This window comes from Podarcis cretensis (genome assembly GCF_951804945.1).
Source record: "Podarcis cretensis genome assembly, chromosome: 5".
Classification (NCBI taxonomy): Eukaryota; Metazoa; Chordata; class Lepidosauria; order Squamata; family Lacertidae; genus Podarcis; species Podarcis cretensis.
Window position 1 is genome coordinate 38,798,036 of NC_137174.1, and position 16,256 is coordinate 38,814,291.

The 16,256-nt window shown below is 42.7% G+C and overlaps 1 protein-coding gene across 3 annotated transcripts in view; it reads right to left on the bottom strand.

Moving 5' to 3' along the window:
* BLNK (B cell linker) overlaps positions 1 to 16,256 on the bottom strand; it is a 99,150-nt gene that overhangs the window by 71,553 nt on the left and 11,341 nt on the right. The window lies entirely within an intron of this gene.

Here is a 16,256-nt window from a genome sequence, read left to right on the forward strand (position 1 = left end):
TTCTCTGAGTCAGAGGGTAATGGCAGGACAGTGTTCTCCAGCTGGGAGAGCCCTGGATGTTCTCCCAGCTGGCCATTTCCCCCTTGGTACCCTGAACTTTGTTCTCATCTGAATACTGGGTCATGGGCCATGGGATTTCCCTGCTCTAAAGACCTCCGTTTGCTGAGTTCAACTACAAGGTTCCACACTTACTGAGCCGAGGCAGTAAAGGATTTGGCCTTTACTGTATATGTTTTGCATGCTGCTTGCACCAGAAGGAAAGGGAAACCTACTATCTCCACTCTTGTCAGGCAGGATTTTTTAAAAATAATGTTCCATATTGTTACAGGTCACCCCAGCCTCTGCCCAGCTGTGCATGAGATTCCAGGTGTATTTGGCATTTAACCAGGGTTCAAAAACGAGGCAAAATAGAGACTGTAGTGTCTTTAAGAGATATGATTTTAATTTCACAGATGTATAACCTGAACCTGCTTATGGAGGAGTTCACAGCAGCAGTGCCCAAAACATGCCAACTTATTCCATAGTATCAGTATCTTTTCTCCATAGCCTCTCCTGCTCTGCAGGATACTTGCCAGCTTAACTGTTCCTCTCTGCTTCCTCATTACAACCCTGCCAACCCCCTTCCCTAAACTAAACCTTTGTCATGAACTGGCAGGATGACGGGGAGGAAGAAGAGGATCCTGATGAGAGGCATAGCCAGGACTGGGACACACAGGGGCAAGCAGGAGATGGGGAAGGAAGTACTCACAGTGTGAGGGAGGATGGTAGGGGGATGGAGGTCAATGCACAGGAACCAGAGCAGCAGGACCCATCCTCAGAGCCAGAGGGGCCCCTATCTCCATGAACATGGCAGACTCTGAGATGTAAGAAGCAGCAGGAGAGGTGCTCTAGGAGGCTGAGGCAGGCAAGGGCCCATAGCCCAGCTCATTAGCTGGCCAGGTGGGGCTCATTAGCTCTGGGAGGAGGGTTGTGATTCCTCAGCTGGAGCAGACTCTGAGCAGGTGAAGGTCACATGCCTCATCAAGCCCAGATGCTGCAAAAGGGAAGTAGAGCTGAGGAGCTGTGTATGCTGAACTGCCCTTGTTGATGGACCTTGGCCTCTGCAGGACTGTGCTATAGGTTTGATGCTGGACTGTATCCTGACTGCTGGACTTCAGACTTGGTTACTTGGATTGACCTTGGACTGCATTTCCTGACCTTCGGACTTTGTGTGTGTGGCTTGATCCCTGGACTTGACATACTGACTTGCTGCCAGGTAGGCCAGGGGTTCTACAGAGGGAGGACTCCATTCATTTGCATTCCAACACCTATTTCCTCTGAGGCTTTGAACTCCTAAAGGTTAACTCTCCAAGGTGGTCATCTCACAAAGAAGTTTGTCTGACTTCATTAACACTTGTTGATTTGGCGAGGATTACAATGTCCAATAAAAAGCCCAGCAAGTGTGCCTACTTAACTAGCTTTTACAATAGCAGAGGCTTATCGGTGAGTCCACCACACCCTTAATGCACACTTGGGTCTGGCTGTTTCTTCCAAGGAAATTAGCTTTGACACCTCCAAACCTCAATAAAATCCTAACACCTATAAACCTATAACAGTGTTTAATGAAATGGGAAGGGCCAAATAGTTCTGGACCAGGTTTCTTTCTCTCTCTCTCTTTGCATCAGTTGCCACACTTATGCAGAATGCTCATCTGTGGCTATAACTTACAGATCATTTTTTTGTTTTAAGCAGTTCTAGCTGGCTCTCTAACAAATAAGAATAGAAGTAAATTGTCACCAATGGAAGCTTTCCTCCCAGAGATAATTGCAATCTCTGAGGCAAGTTTTGTCTGGTTAAATCCCATCCTCACCACCCCTCACCTGTTTCCCTCCTCTGGGTCATATTTAAATGTTTAAAAATGTATATGTGAAATGCTTATATGCATCAAATGTCCTGTTTAGTTTGGCTCTTATACAAGTGTCTTGCTGCTAAACAAGTCATGCACGTTTGTAAATTTGATTTGCATCAGCTTCATTTTGATTATGTAATTTTTGGGGAGCTAAATTTGCTTTTTTTTTTTTTTGCAATAGCCTAATGACACTTTGAAATGAAACTGATCGGAGCTGAGCGCTGACATGAGAACACCGGGCAGTGTTAAACTCCAGCAGTAGCTGAAGCTGAGGGACTGACCATCATCTTGTGTGGATCCTTCCTCAGTCACTATTCACAGGGCAAACATTTGGATTGGGGGGAGGGGGGAGAATGAGAGTTTACAAGAATTTAATGGAAGGAAGAGCTTGTGACTGAAGACTGTGGTCAGTCACCTCTGTATTCTAATGAGTCCCTGCTGGCTGAGGGCCTGGGAACTGTGCAGAACTGCTCCCTGCTGACACTGACTGCCAAAGTAGCTGTTTCTTTCCCTCTCTCTCTGTCCCTCCTGTTCTGCATCTGGATGAGAAAAACAAGAATGTGTGGGAAATAGCTCAGTGGAGAATGAGAAAAGGAGGGGAGTGTAAACAGGAACAAGGCATTTTGCTGCCTGAGGCAAAAGACAAGGTCTCTCCCTCAGCATTTCACATACACAGAAGAAGACAACCAGACTGGAGACCACATCCTTTGCTGCACCTGAGGACGGCAGGATAGTACAGTAGAAGGGTCTGCAGGCTGCTTTGTGTGGCATACACAGCTGTGTCTTCCAACACCTTGCTGCCCCTTCCCAGCCCCAGTGACCTCTGCATGAGGTAGCAGTCTCACTCTGCCTAAGAGTAGGTCTGGCTCTGGTGCTTCCAGATTTGGTTGCTTAGTTTGAAAATGGGTTGTTGAGATAAAATAGGTAGTTGGCAACATTAAAAAACCCAACAACATTGGTTTTTTGTTTTTTACCCAGAAATGATCAATCTGGGTTAAAGGAGGGGGAGCAAGGAATGCGGGCTGTCATTATGATGTCAATGATAATACAGTGGTACCTCGGAAGTCGAATGGAATCTGTTCCGGAAATGCAGTGGTGCCTCGCAAGACGAAAAGAATCCGTTCCGCGAGTCTCTTCGTCTTGCGGTTTTTTCGTCTTGCGAAGCAAGCCCATTAGCGGCTTAGCGCTATTAGCGGCTTAGGGGCTTAGTGGATCAGCTGATAAGCGGTTTAGCGGCTTAGCAGATCAGCTGATAAGCGGCTTAGCGGATCAGCAGTTAAGCGGCTTAAGGGCTTAGCGGATCAGCTGATAAGCGGCTTAGCGGCTTAGAAAAAGGGGGGAAAAGGAAAAAACCCCCGCAGGAACTCGCAAAACATTTTCGTCTTGCGAAGCAAGCCCATAGGAAATTCGTTTTGCGAAGCACCTCCAAAATGGAAAACCCTTTCGTCTAGCGGGTTTTCCGTCTTGCGAGGCATTCGTCTTGCGGGGCACTACTGTGTTCGGAAACCAAGACGCATCTTCTGATTGACTGCAGGAAGCCCCATTGGACGTTCGGGTTCCAAAGAATGTTTGCAAACCTGAACACTCCCTTCTGGGTTTGTGGCGTTCGGGAGCCAAAACGTTCAAGTCACAAGGCGTTCGTCAACCAAGGTATGACTGTATGTGACTTCTGCTACAAATTTGCCAGCATGAGAAGCACCCACTGTCCTATAAGAATGGATTGGGCAGAGGTTGGATGGGACCAAATCTCAGAAAATTTGCTTTAAAAATGGCTGAATTACATGAATTTAAACATTTTGCACTGAAGAACTGGCACCCCATGTTTGGTTACCATTTTTTTGTCTCCACCCAACATATATCTTAAACGTACCCATTTAATATATCAGACAGCCAAGGATGCTGCAAAGCTTTGCTTTTAGCTGGCTTAATAAAAATCTACCATGTACTGTATTTAAAAAAGCATAAAAGCTCCTCAGCTGTTTTGTAAACATTATCTGTTGCAGTATGGTGATCATACTATAGCACAGGTGGAATGTGCTACATGACTGAAATACAGCTCCTATCAGTGTATGCTAAATGTACATTACCATACTTTCTTTATCCCATAATAGCATTTGATACTTTGGGGAACTGGAGAACACTACTGCATTTTAAAAAAACAACCAAACCCCTCCCTTCATCAAATGAGTTCTTTATAATAGCAGATAGGCCCATTAAAATAAGTGCAATTACTGATGTGATGAGGATTCTGTAAGCATAAACTGTCTCATGCTAATATTACCATTGCATATCTTTTAGAAGTAAATCAGTCTGAGTGTATGAGCTACATATATATTGTGCTTACCAAGAACTGCATGTCAGAACACCAGAGCTCAGCATTCTCTTTTTCCATACATAATTTTTATTGTTTTTAAATCATAAAACAAAAAAAATAAAACAATTTACACCTTATTATCACAGATTCCTTTCTATGAGACTTCCTTCAGCTTCCCCTCGAATCATCCATGCCCTTATTTAACAAATTCACGCAAATCCTAGTTTATATTGACATTATTTTCTCTTTCCTTCTTTTTCTCTTTAGACAATATTCCAACCTTTTCACAGAGCCTTTTTAAACCCAACTAGCGTTATCTGACCCTCACTTATATTATCCAGATATTCCACAAATTTCCCCCAGTCATCAATGAACCTTTGGTCTTTTAAATATCTAATTTTCCCCGTCAATCTGTCCATCTCCGCATATTCTAGTAGTTTTGCTCTCCATTCCTCAAGCGTCGGTATGTTCTGTTGTTTCCAGTTTTGAGCTAATAGGACCCTTGCGGCCGTTGTTGCATATTGAAAAAATTTACCATCATTGTTCTTTATATCACTTCCTGCTAGTCCTAACAGAAAAGCCTCCGGGTTTTTTCCAAAATTGTATCTTAATATACTCTTCATTTCATTATATACACTTTCCCAAAAACCTTTGACCTTTCTGCAGTCCCACCACATGTGGAAAAAGGATCCCTCTTTTCCCCTGCACTTCCAGCATTTATTGCAAGTTTTGTATATTTTTGCTAATTTTGCAGGTGTTATATACCAACGGTAGAACATCTTCATGAGGTTCTCCTTTAACGTTATACAAGCTGTAAATTTAAGGTTTTTTTTCCAAAGTTTCTCCCATTCTTCATAGTATATGTTATGGCCGATGTCCCTTGCCCAATGAATCATCACCGACTTTACTTCCTCATCTATCAAATTATACTCTAATAGCAGATTGTACATTTTAGAAAGAATTTTATAATCATTATTTATTATTTCAATCTGGAATTTAGATTCTTTGTCCGCATATCCTCTCTCTTTAATATCTTGTTTAAACATTTCGTTTATTTGGAAATAGTGTAGCCAATCATATACTTTTTCTTTAACCTGGTCGTACGGTTTCAGTTTCCATGTCCCCCCTGCTTTTGTTAACAATTGTTCATAGGTTATCCAATCACCTCTCATGTTTACTTTTTTCACACTCATAACTTCCAATGGGGATAGCCAGTGTGGTACTTTAGGTTCTAGTAAGAATCTATTCCTCTCCCAAACTTCCATCAAAGGGCCTTTAAAGATGTGTGTTGCAAAACCCTTGTGCTTCCTCTTCCCCTGCCATAAGTACGCGTGCCATCCTGCTCTGTTGTTGAACCCCTCCAAATCTAATAGTTCCTTATTTTCCAATTTTATCCACGTTTTCACCCAGCAAAGACACGATGCCTCGTAATATAATTTCAGATCTGGCAGAGCAAATTCCCCTCTTTCTTTAGCTTCTGTTAACAATTTAAACTTAATCCTTGGTTTTTTGCCCTGCCAGACATATTTTGAGATTTCTCTTTGCCACTCTTTAAATATCTTAGTGCCCTTGATTATCGGTAAGTTCTGGAACAGAAATAACATTCTCGGAAGTACGTTCATCTTAATTAAAGCTATCCTACCCCAGAATGACAGTCTCAGCTTCCCCCACCTCTCAAAGTCCTTTTTTATCTCTTTCCATACCTGCTCATAGTTATTCTTGAATAAATCTATATTTTTCGGGGTTATCCATATTCCTAAGTATTTCACCTTTTTGGCCACTTCTATTTCTGTTTGTTGTTGTATTTCCTCGATTACCTTCGAATCTAAATTCTTCACCATTATTTTGGTCTTTCTTTTATTTAGCTTGAAGCCAGCCACCTTGCCAAATTGTTCCAATTCTTCCAGTATCTCTTTTATTGAGCTCAACGGATCTTCTGTTGTTATTACTAAATCGTCTGCGAACGCCTTGACTTTATATTCATTTTGACCAATTTTAATCCCTTTTACCTTCTTATTTTGTCTTATTGAGTTCAGAAGTACTTCCAATACTATTATAAATAGCAACGGGGAAAGTGGGCAACCCTGTCTTGTACCCTTCGCTACCGTTATTTCTTCTGACACCACGTTGTTTATAATCAGTTTGGCCTTTTGCTCCGTATAGATTGCCTTTATTCCATTAAAAATTTTTTTGCCGACCTCCATATGTTCTAGCTGTTTTAATAGGAAGTCCCAAACTATATTATAGAATGCTTTCTCTGCATCCACGAACATCAGTATGGCTTGCTTATCATACCTGGCAGACAAATATTCTATAGTGTTTATTATATTTCTGATATTGTCTTTCATTTGCCTGCCCGGCAGAAAGCCCGCCTGATCTCCATGGATATATTCTAACCATATATTTTTGACTCTACTTGCCAGTATTCCTGCAAAGATTTTATAATCAACATTTAGCAACGAAATCGGCCTGTAGTTCTTAACTTGTAGCAGATCAGAATCTTGTTTTGGGATTAAAGTAATGAATGCGTCCTTCCAAGTATCTGGTATTTCTTTTTCTTTCAGAATATTATTCATTACTTCTCTCAGTGGTGTCGATAAGATATTTTCCATTTCTTTATAGTAGCTTGCCGTGAAGCCATCTGGGCCCAGGGCTTTCCCTCTTTTTAATTCTTTTATTGCTGACTTTATTTCTTCTGTCTCTATTAGTGTGTTTAGTTGTTCTTTTTTCTCTATTGGAATCTTCTGTACCTGCTTATCTTTCAAGAATCTTTCTATTTTTCTCTGGTTATTTCTCTCTCTATTTTTGTATAATCCTCTATAATAATACAGAAAAACTTTCCTTATTTCCTTGGGATTAGTTATTTCTTCTCCGTTCGCTACAATTTTATTTATTGTGTTTTGTTCCTTTCTTTTCTTGGTCTGCCATGCCAGAAGCTTCCCTGACTTATTCACAAACTCAAACGTTCTTTGTCTTAGTTTTTTTATGTTCCATTCCACTTCCCTGTTTATTAATGTTGCATACTGGGCTTGCAATACTTTAATATTTTCTTTTATTCTCTTATTATTAGGTTTTTTAACTAACTTCCCCTCCAAATCCATTATCTGTTTCAGAATGTCCTTTTCCCCTTTTTCTCTTCCTTTATTTTTAATGGCATTCTGCTGGATAAAGAAGCCCCGCATCACTGCCTTACCTGCATCCCATACCACCTTAGTTTTGGTGCCTTTATTCATATTATCCTTAAAGAATTCTTTCATCCTTTTCTGCGCTTTTTCGACTATTTCTTGGTCGTCTAAGAGATAGTCCTTCAGTCTCCATCTAAAAGTACCTTCTTCCAGGCCTTTCAGTTCCATCTTTATTGGATTATGATCAGATATTGTTTTAGCCTGGATCTCTACCCATATAATTCTTGGTGTTAATTCATTCGAGACCCAGATCTGATCTATTCGGGACAATGATTGATTGGGCTCAGAATAGTACGTGAATTGCTTTACCAGTGGATGTCTAAGTCTCCAGGCATCTATTAGGTTACAATTTTTAACCAATGAGAAAAAGGTTCTGGGCAGCTTCTCATTCCTGCTCAGCATTCTCATTCCTGCTCATGCCTTCATTTTACATGGGAATAGAAAGGGGTGAACCTTCAAGTGAGAGATTGCTTCGCACAGGATTTTCCCACACACCTCTCTGAAAACAGGCACAGTCTTAACATTTTCACAAATCTGAACTGTGGAATTACACCTAGAATGAGTGCACCTAAATTTCATTTCTATACCTCAACGTTCAGTAGAGTTTTGCATTACTGACAAAAAGATCAGACTGCTGAATGAACCCAGAAGCTTGCCTTTGTTCATCAGTCATGCAACCTGGTTCAGAATTCTACTGTGAAGAGGAGAAGAAAAAGATCAGGCACTGGCACCCTCATGCCAGCATATAGTGAAACCTCATCTATCCTTTTGCTCTACAAAAGCAAGCTGGCTTCGCCTAACAGCCCCCCCACCTTCTATGTAGTGCAGTAGAGTGGAGAGGGAGGGAGGTCAATTGGTTCAAGACACAGATGGCAAACATGTGCAAAGATGGGTTTGGACTACAACGTCCATCATCCCAGATGATTGGCAGTGGTGACTGGTGGGAGTTGGCATCTAACAACTTCCTGAGCACCTGATCCTCATCTGCTTCAGGGGATACTTGGGAGGTAGGATCAAGATTGCTCCATTGAAATCCTGTAGCGAGGCGAGATTGATAACTGCCTCAATGGCTTTGTACAACTTCTTCTGCAGAAGGATGGCATTTAGCTGAAGCAGGATTTGAGAATGAGCTGCAAGTGGTAGCTTATGTTGGTTACCAAATCACAACCCATTACTCACCAAGAAGATGTGTACCAGGGGTATTGCACATTTGTTTATTTCAGGCTGTTGTAGACTGCGGGTGTTTACCAATGCATGTGCCCCCTCAGTCTCTCTCTTTCCCTCAAAAGCAGTAAATGATATTGAAATTCTACAATTGCTTATGCGCATAAGGCAAGCAGTGCATGGATTTTCACAATAGATTGTGGTTATTCAGCTTCAGCCTCTGTGTTAGGAAAGCTTAAGTAACAGTTTTATTAGGGTATTTGTCAGTGGGGAGCCAATCGTCTTTAAGCAAGAAGAATCAAAACACAGTGTTAACTGGGGGATTTCAATCAATTTTAATTAAAGCAATTTTGTTACCAAACTACTTAATGGCTTACTAAATATTACTAAGCGCTACTTGCCAAAGCAGCTTTTGTTTTTCATTAGTGGCTCCTTGCCATCAGCAATGATCTCATCCCTTCAGATATAAGGTTCCATTTCCTTAGAGCTTCACTACAAATGCCAGCTTTTCTTTTGCAATTAAATTGCTAACTCGCCGAAGAGCAATAAAAAGCTATACTTTCTCTGCTGGCGCAACTTCTCAAATCAGGAAGTAGAAAAACCAATTTCTTAAACGAGCTGCAAATGAGCAGAGAGGGCAGTTATGGGGAAATTACTTTAATGCAGATTTACTGTTCTTTATGAAAAAGACAAAGATTTTCTAAAAAAAAAAAAGGGGGGGGGGAGCCCGCAGTTCTTGTTTTTATAGATATTGATCTGTAAAATCTAAACTCTCTAAAAGCCTCACTGCGAAATTAATAACATAATGTTGGTTTCTATTTTCAGAGAGTTGTCTGTTTCTCGTTGGCTGCTATGGAAATTAGGTAGGGGACAAAGAATTTGAGGGTCAAGGTACAGCAGAGTTCCCAAACTGCTATTTCCACCTGATGACATGCTAATAGGCTTTTGATGACCTGCCAGACAGGCATTGCACAGTTTATTTGGGTTGCCTTCAGGTTGGAGAGCACTACACTGGGGTGCATTTCCATCTCTTGCCGTTCAGTAGGCAGGAAGAAGCACAAGAAGGGACTTTATTTCTGTTTGGAAATTGGAACAGGGTGGCATAGGACTACCCCTCGCCAAAACTGTTCACTCACCAACGCAGATGGCAGCTGCATGATCCAAAAAGGGCTACCGTCTGGCTCTGCCTTCATGCTATGATGCCATCTGGCTTCCCTAGAGCATTTGCAGAGTTAACAAGGGGAACAATAGCTTCTAGAAGCACCCGAAGACAATCAACCACAATTAAAACGAAGCTACTTTTAACAATGAACTTTAAACGTAGACATGTGGAATCGAGCATTTCGTATTATTTCTTTTCCTTTAGGAGCAGCAAAACCCTTGGACCTTGGCTGATATCACCCAGTCTCCTCAACTCACAGTGTGCCCTAGAATACACCCAACAAACACTCCACTAAATCGGTGCAGTGTAAGGGAATAGTTTATGGTTAGGCAAGATGTCTTTCAAATTTGTTTGTCATTCCTGACCTTTTCATTGTTGCGGGCAGGGGAGTGGGTGAACCTGTAAGATAGGCATGGACCCTTCAGTTGTTGCGGGACTGCAACCTCCTCATACCTGACCATTGAGCTCGGGTGACAGTGAGGAGGGGAGAGCTGGTGTCCAAAAGATTGTTGACTTGAGGGATGGAGATGATGGAGATGATGGCATATTGGGAGATATTTATGTCCAAGGAAGACATCTTCCATCAATCCCAGTGCTTTGTCCCTGTTGGAACTGATGGACTGGTCTGACGGCTATATGGACCTCCTTTGACATGTAGACTTACTCAGTGGAAATAAAGAAGTTCACTGAAAAGCCCATGCAAGTTCCACGGTGGCCCTGCCATGCTCAGTCTATAGAGAGGTGTGTGAAACAAGTCATAGAGGCAGCAGGTAGGGTGTACACACATGAGAAATGTGAGGCCAAGAAACAAGTTGGTGACTGATGTCCCAGAACGAAGCAAGACTTGATGAAATTTGTTGCGTAAAGTTCTTATTAACCGATACCATTACTTTCTAATGTTTTACGATTACAAGGCAATGTTGTATGCTTAGTATGATAAGTTTTATGCAGAGAAACTAATTATTTTATAGTATTACCTGACATTTTCAGAAGGTAAAATCAAGCTTCTTTGGTTTTCTGAGATCAATTCATGTGCTTTTTTAATCAAATGTAGATTTACCAAGTTAAATGTTGTCCAGTTACAAGAATTAGTAGCAGAATTGAATTCCTCATACTCCCAAAATATTTTTAAGCCCCTCCACCACTGAAGCAATTTGCAAAAATTTAGTTTCACCTCCTAAAATGACATGCCCTACACCATAGCCCCAAACTACATGGGCAATGGCGAGGGATGATGGGAATGGGCTATCTCTGTAGGAAGCCATTGTTTGTCCACTTTCTTAACATGGCATTTATTTTAGCTTCCTAATGCAACCATTTCTAGTTGTGAAAAGTAAAACCAATCTGGAAGCATTACCAGTGCTGAATGGCGGTAGACAGTGGTTCTGGTTCTGCTTCCACTGTCAGATGCCTCTGAATTACCAGTTGCTGTTGATCTTGTTCACATGCACCCTGCAGGCATCAGGTACCACTGTGAGAGCTAGACTGGCCATTGGATGAGCCCTTAGAGTGATTCAGCAGGTTCATCTTACGTAAAAGCCAATGAGCAGGGGGGCCGTGGAGCTGTACAACACTGCCTTGAGCAGTGCAACCCTTGACATAACGTATTATTTTATACAATAGTCAGGACAGGCATTGGACTGTAGATTGTCCACAGGAGGGATAATGAAGTGAATTGCAGTTAGTGCAGTAAACATGCAAGTCCCACTGTGTTCACTGGAATTAATTTCTGGGTAAGCAAGTATAGGATGGGAGCCTAAAAAGGTAAAGGTAAAGGTACCCCTGCCCGTACGGGCCAGTCTTGACAGACTCTGGGGTTGTGCGCCCATCTCACTTAAGAGGCCAGGGGCCAGCGCTGTCCGGAGACACTTCCGGGCCACGTGGCCAGCGTGACATCGCTGCTCTGGCCAGAGCCAGAGCCAGAGCCGCACACGGAAACGCCGTTTACCTTCCCGCTGGTAAGCGGTCCCTATTTATCTACTTGCACCCGGAGGTGCTTTCGAACTGCTAGGTTGGCAGGTGCTGGGACCGAGCAGCGGGAGTGCACCCCGCCGCAGGGATTCGAACCGCCGACCTTTCGATTGGCAAGCCCTAGGCGCTGAGGCTTTAACCCACAGCGCCACCTGCGTCCCCTAGGATGGGAGCCTAAAAGCTCTAAAATGATCAAGACATCTAAGCATTTCCTGCTAATAACAGTTCTGGGAGAACTTTGGGGACCATATTTTCTCACCAGTCCCTCCCCATGCTGGTTGACACCAGACTGCACATATATATGTGTGTTTGTGTGTGTGTGTGTGTGTGTGTGTGTGTGTGAGTGTGTGTTAGCCAATGCAATCAAAAATTGGAACAAGATTACATAATGTTAAAATCTGAGCAACCAAACAGGACTAGCAGGTGGGGGAAAAAACCACAACCCTCCGCAATCGAAGCCTTTCTTCTGTTTCCTTTGAATTTGTTTGTAACGGGGGCAAACTCCCTGGGTTTTAAAATATGGAATGGCTGATAAATATTTTAATAACCTCCTCTGCTTCACTGAGAAGAATGTCTGCTAGTTTTCATTCGTTGGCAGAGAATGCTGACAATGGACAGATTGTTCATGTTTCACCAGGAGTTGCCAGTTCCAGCCCAGTTGGGGACTGCTGTTCCTTTAAGAGCTCCCACAGAGAAGAAAGCTTGACACAGCCCCTGAGCGGCTCTTAGGCAAATCTCTTAAAGGAATAGTTGTCCCCTTTTGCAGATAGCCGGCAACCCTGAAAAGTCTGGTGGTTTTTGCCTTTTAAGTTGAGAACAATTGCAGGTTGACACTAATTAGTGATTAGGCCTATGCTGATTTCTCTTCTGGCTTCTTCTGTGCCTGCCATTGCTTGTTTGGCTTCATTCATATTCATAGCAGATGGTGTAATTTAGGAGAAGGCAGGATGGAGTCATCATATTAGTGAGGGGAAATCTTGAGTGTTCAGTTCTGTACTTTTTCTGTGAAGCCATCAAGGAAGTTCCTTTACACCTTTAACAGCTTTGCTAGCTAAGCATAATGTTAAATGTAATTTGAGAAGCTCAGACAAGCTTTGTGTGGTTGGAAGTAGGTGCCAAACTATTATAAGAACCATGCGGGCTGGGGAGTAATAGTTAGAATAAAAATGATAATGATTGGCTGCTGTCACCAGCCCACTGGCTTGTCTTGTGGCAAACTTATCTGGTATTATGACAAGAAGAAAAGAAGGAAAAAGGCACAAGAGAAAATATTTATTGAGGCCAATGCGTTTTGAGCCAAATTCTTCCCCAAAGGCACCATGAATATAAAATGGCGGCTGCATATGCACCATAAATGTAAAGCCCATTTAAAGTACCCCCAAATAATTATGGGAACTGTAGTTTAAGGGTGCTGGGAATTATAGGTCTGTGAGGGGCAAACTACAGTTTCTGATTCTTGGGGAGCAGAGGGCCCCTTTTCTTATCAGCAGCTCTTTGCTGAAGGGAGTGTTGAGACAAAGTCATAGAACTGCAGTTAAAAGGGATCCCAAGAACCATCTAGTCCAGTCCTCTGCGATACAGGAATCACAGCTACATACAGCCATCCAACCTTTGTTTAAAAACTTCCAGTGAACAAAAGTCCACCACCTTCTGAGGTAGTCCTTTCCTTGGTTGAATAACTCTTACGTTTAGTCAGAATTGTGGGAAATTACAGTCAAAAATGTGTGAGTGCTAGTTAGTACATGAAGGGGTTAAGACCACAGAGCTGTCACACCCCCTCACTTCAGACAGCATGCTTGATGCCTGTGTTTTCCTTGCTGTGGCATGGAATAACACATGAATCAGACCTTTGGGTTTTGTAAGTAAAGCATTTTAAACTTACTTAACAGTGTGTGGTCTGTTCATTGCCCTCTGGCAAACAAAAGTGCGAGTACTGTAAGCCAATATAATAGGGGTCTAACAACCTACATTCCCATGTTATACAGCTGCTTAACTTTCTCCTGTGGGGGCTTTCTCCTGCTAGAGAGTGTATAAAGCCTGGTGTTTTGAATTCAGGTGTCCAACCAGTTCTTTTGTTTTCCCACACGTGGATCACAGATCTCATTATTTTCCTCCCAAAGAAATCTCCTTTCTTGCAATTTGAATCCTTTGGTTTGTGTCCTACCCTCTGAAGCAGCAGCAAACAAGCTTGCTCCCTCTTCCATGTGATAGCCCTTTTGATATTTGAAGATGGCTATTACGGTATATCACCTCTGAGGCAATACAGAGAAAGTTATTTGCTCCGTCTTAAATCCCACTGAAATTGGTGGAAAAGGTTCTTGCTCTCTTTAAAATGAGATTCAAGAAAATTACTTTTAAAAACTATGGGCCAGCAACTGGGCATCATTTAATATATGTAAATGCTGGGTAAATTTTCCAAGTTTCTCTGCTGTTGAATGGGATTCTTTTTCTTTTTTCTTTTAAAAGGGGGGGGGGTGTTTTACAAAGCCACTTACAAGCACCCAGAGTATGTTACCTCCAAGTAACAGCTTTCATCTTACTTGAAAATATAGCTGTAAAACTTTAAGAACAAAGGGTTAGACATCAAAGGATATTCTTTTGATCTATATTTAATGCGAATATGAGTTATTTATGTTTATTTATTTATTTTTTGCATTTGTACCCTATCTTTTTATGATAAACCATCCTTGCTGTTGTACTAGCATTCCTCTCCCCCCCCCCATTTTTAAATTTGGGTTGGCTTGTTTTGCGTTGAGAATGTAGATGCATTCAGAATGCAATTAGACATATTCGTGGCTAGTGACGGCTACTCATCATGACGGATATATATTATGTCCAGTATCGAAGGCAGTATGATTCCGAATGCCCGTTTCTGGAGATTATCATGAGTGAGAGAGGACTATTGCGCTTGTGGGATTCTCATAGACATCTGGTTGCAATGGAGGCTGGTCCATTAGGATGAAAGGGGCATGGCTCTACTAGCCCCCTGCCTGCCTTCTGGCTTACAGAAAAGTCAGGGTGCAACTCTGCCTGTCATTGGCTCTGGCTCCACCTCCTGTTGGCCTCCCTGCTTTCCACAATAACAGCACAATTCAAAGTGTGGGTGCTGACCTTTAAAGCCCTAAACGGCCTCAGCCCAGTATACCTGAAAGAGCGTTTCCATCCCCATCATCCAGCCTGGACACTGAGGTCCAGCTCCGAGGGCCTTCTGGCAGTTCCTCCCTGTGAGAATTGGGGCTACAGGGAACCAGGCAGAGGGCCTTCTCGGTGGTGACGCCCGCCCTGTGGAACGCCCTCCTATCAGATGTCAAGGAAACAAACAACTATCTGACCTTTAGAAGATATCTGAAGGCAGCCCTGTTTAGGGAAGTTTTTAATGTTTGATGTTTTATTGGATTTTTAATATTCCGATGGGAGCTGCCCAGAGTGTCTGGGGAAACCCAGCCAGATGGGCGGGGTATAAATAAATAATAATAATTATTTATTATAGCGAGTGGTGCTAGGATGCAGGTAGCTCAGCAGGTCTAAACCACTGAGCCTAGGGCTTGCCAACTGGAAGGTCGGTGGTTCGAATCCCCATGATGGGTTAAGCTCCCATTGCCTGGTCCCAGCTCCTGCCAACCTAGGAGTTTGAAAGTACGTGCAAGTAGATAAATAGGTACCGCTTCGGTGGGAAGGTAAACGGCATTTCCGTGCACTGCTCTGGTGCACCAGAAGCAGCTTAGTCATGCTGGCCACATGACCCGGAAAAACTGTCTGCGGACAAACGTCAGCTCCCTCGGCCAGTAAAGCAAGATGAGCGCTGTAACCCCCGAGTTGTTCGCGACTGGACAATTATCAGGGGTCCTTTACCTTTTTTATAGCCCCAATGAATAACAGCCACCATGGTTTAGTTGACCATTTTGTGCAACAGGATGCTAGACTAAAGAAGTACCAGTATTTGGTTCGATCCAGAAGGGATTTTCTTACCCTCTCTCACTATCAACATTTAGAGTGGAAACTCCTCATAGGGAAAGGATTGTTTCCGCTTGTTTTCCTGTAAAATGTACATTAACAGCTAGCAGTAGTAGTTGTAGAAATAACTTGCTGATGCATTAGAAACTGGAAAGGGAACTGGTAACTCCCCATTCTCAACAAGGGAATATGGAGGGGGGAGCCCAGGTAAGCCCCACCCTGCTTAACCGACCATAAGACACGGCACACAGACACCATTTGAATGGCAATCCCATCAGATATTCAGCGGGGACAAGGGAACTTAGCTCCTAGGCATTGGCTGCTATGATCCCCAACAACTTGAGAAATTATGCTTTCTTTTATGCCTTTACTAAACCTGGTGCTTTTAAGATTTTTTTGAGCAACAACTAACATTATCCATGGCCATTAGCTATGGTAGCTGGGACTCACTGGAGCTGTAGTTCAACTTAACTGGAGGGCACCAGCTTGGGGAGGGCTGTTTTATTCAGAAACATTCATAGTTCTCTCCCTCAGGGCTTTTAGTGGTTTTTCCAGTGAGTTTCACAGCTCTTTGCCCCCTAGCTTTTCACATCAGCACAGCTACAATTTGTGCATACA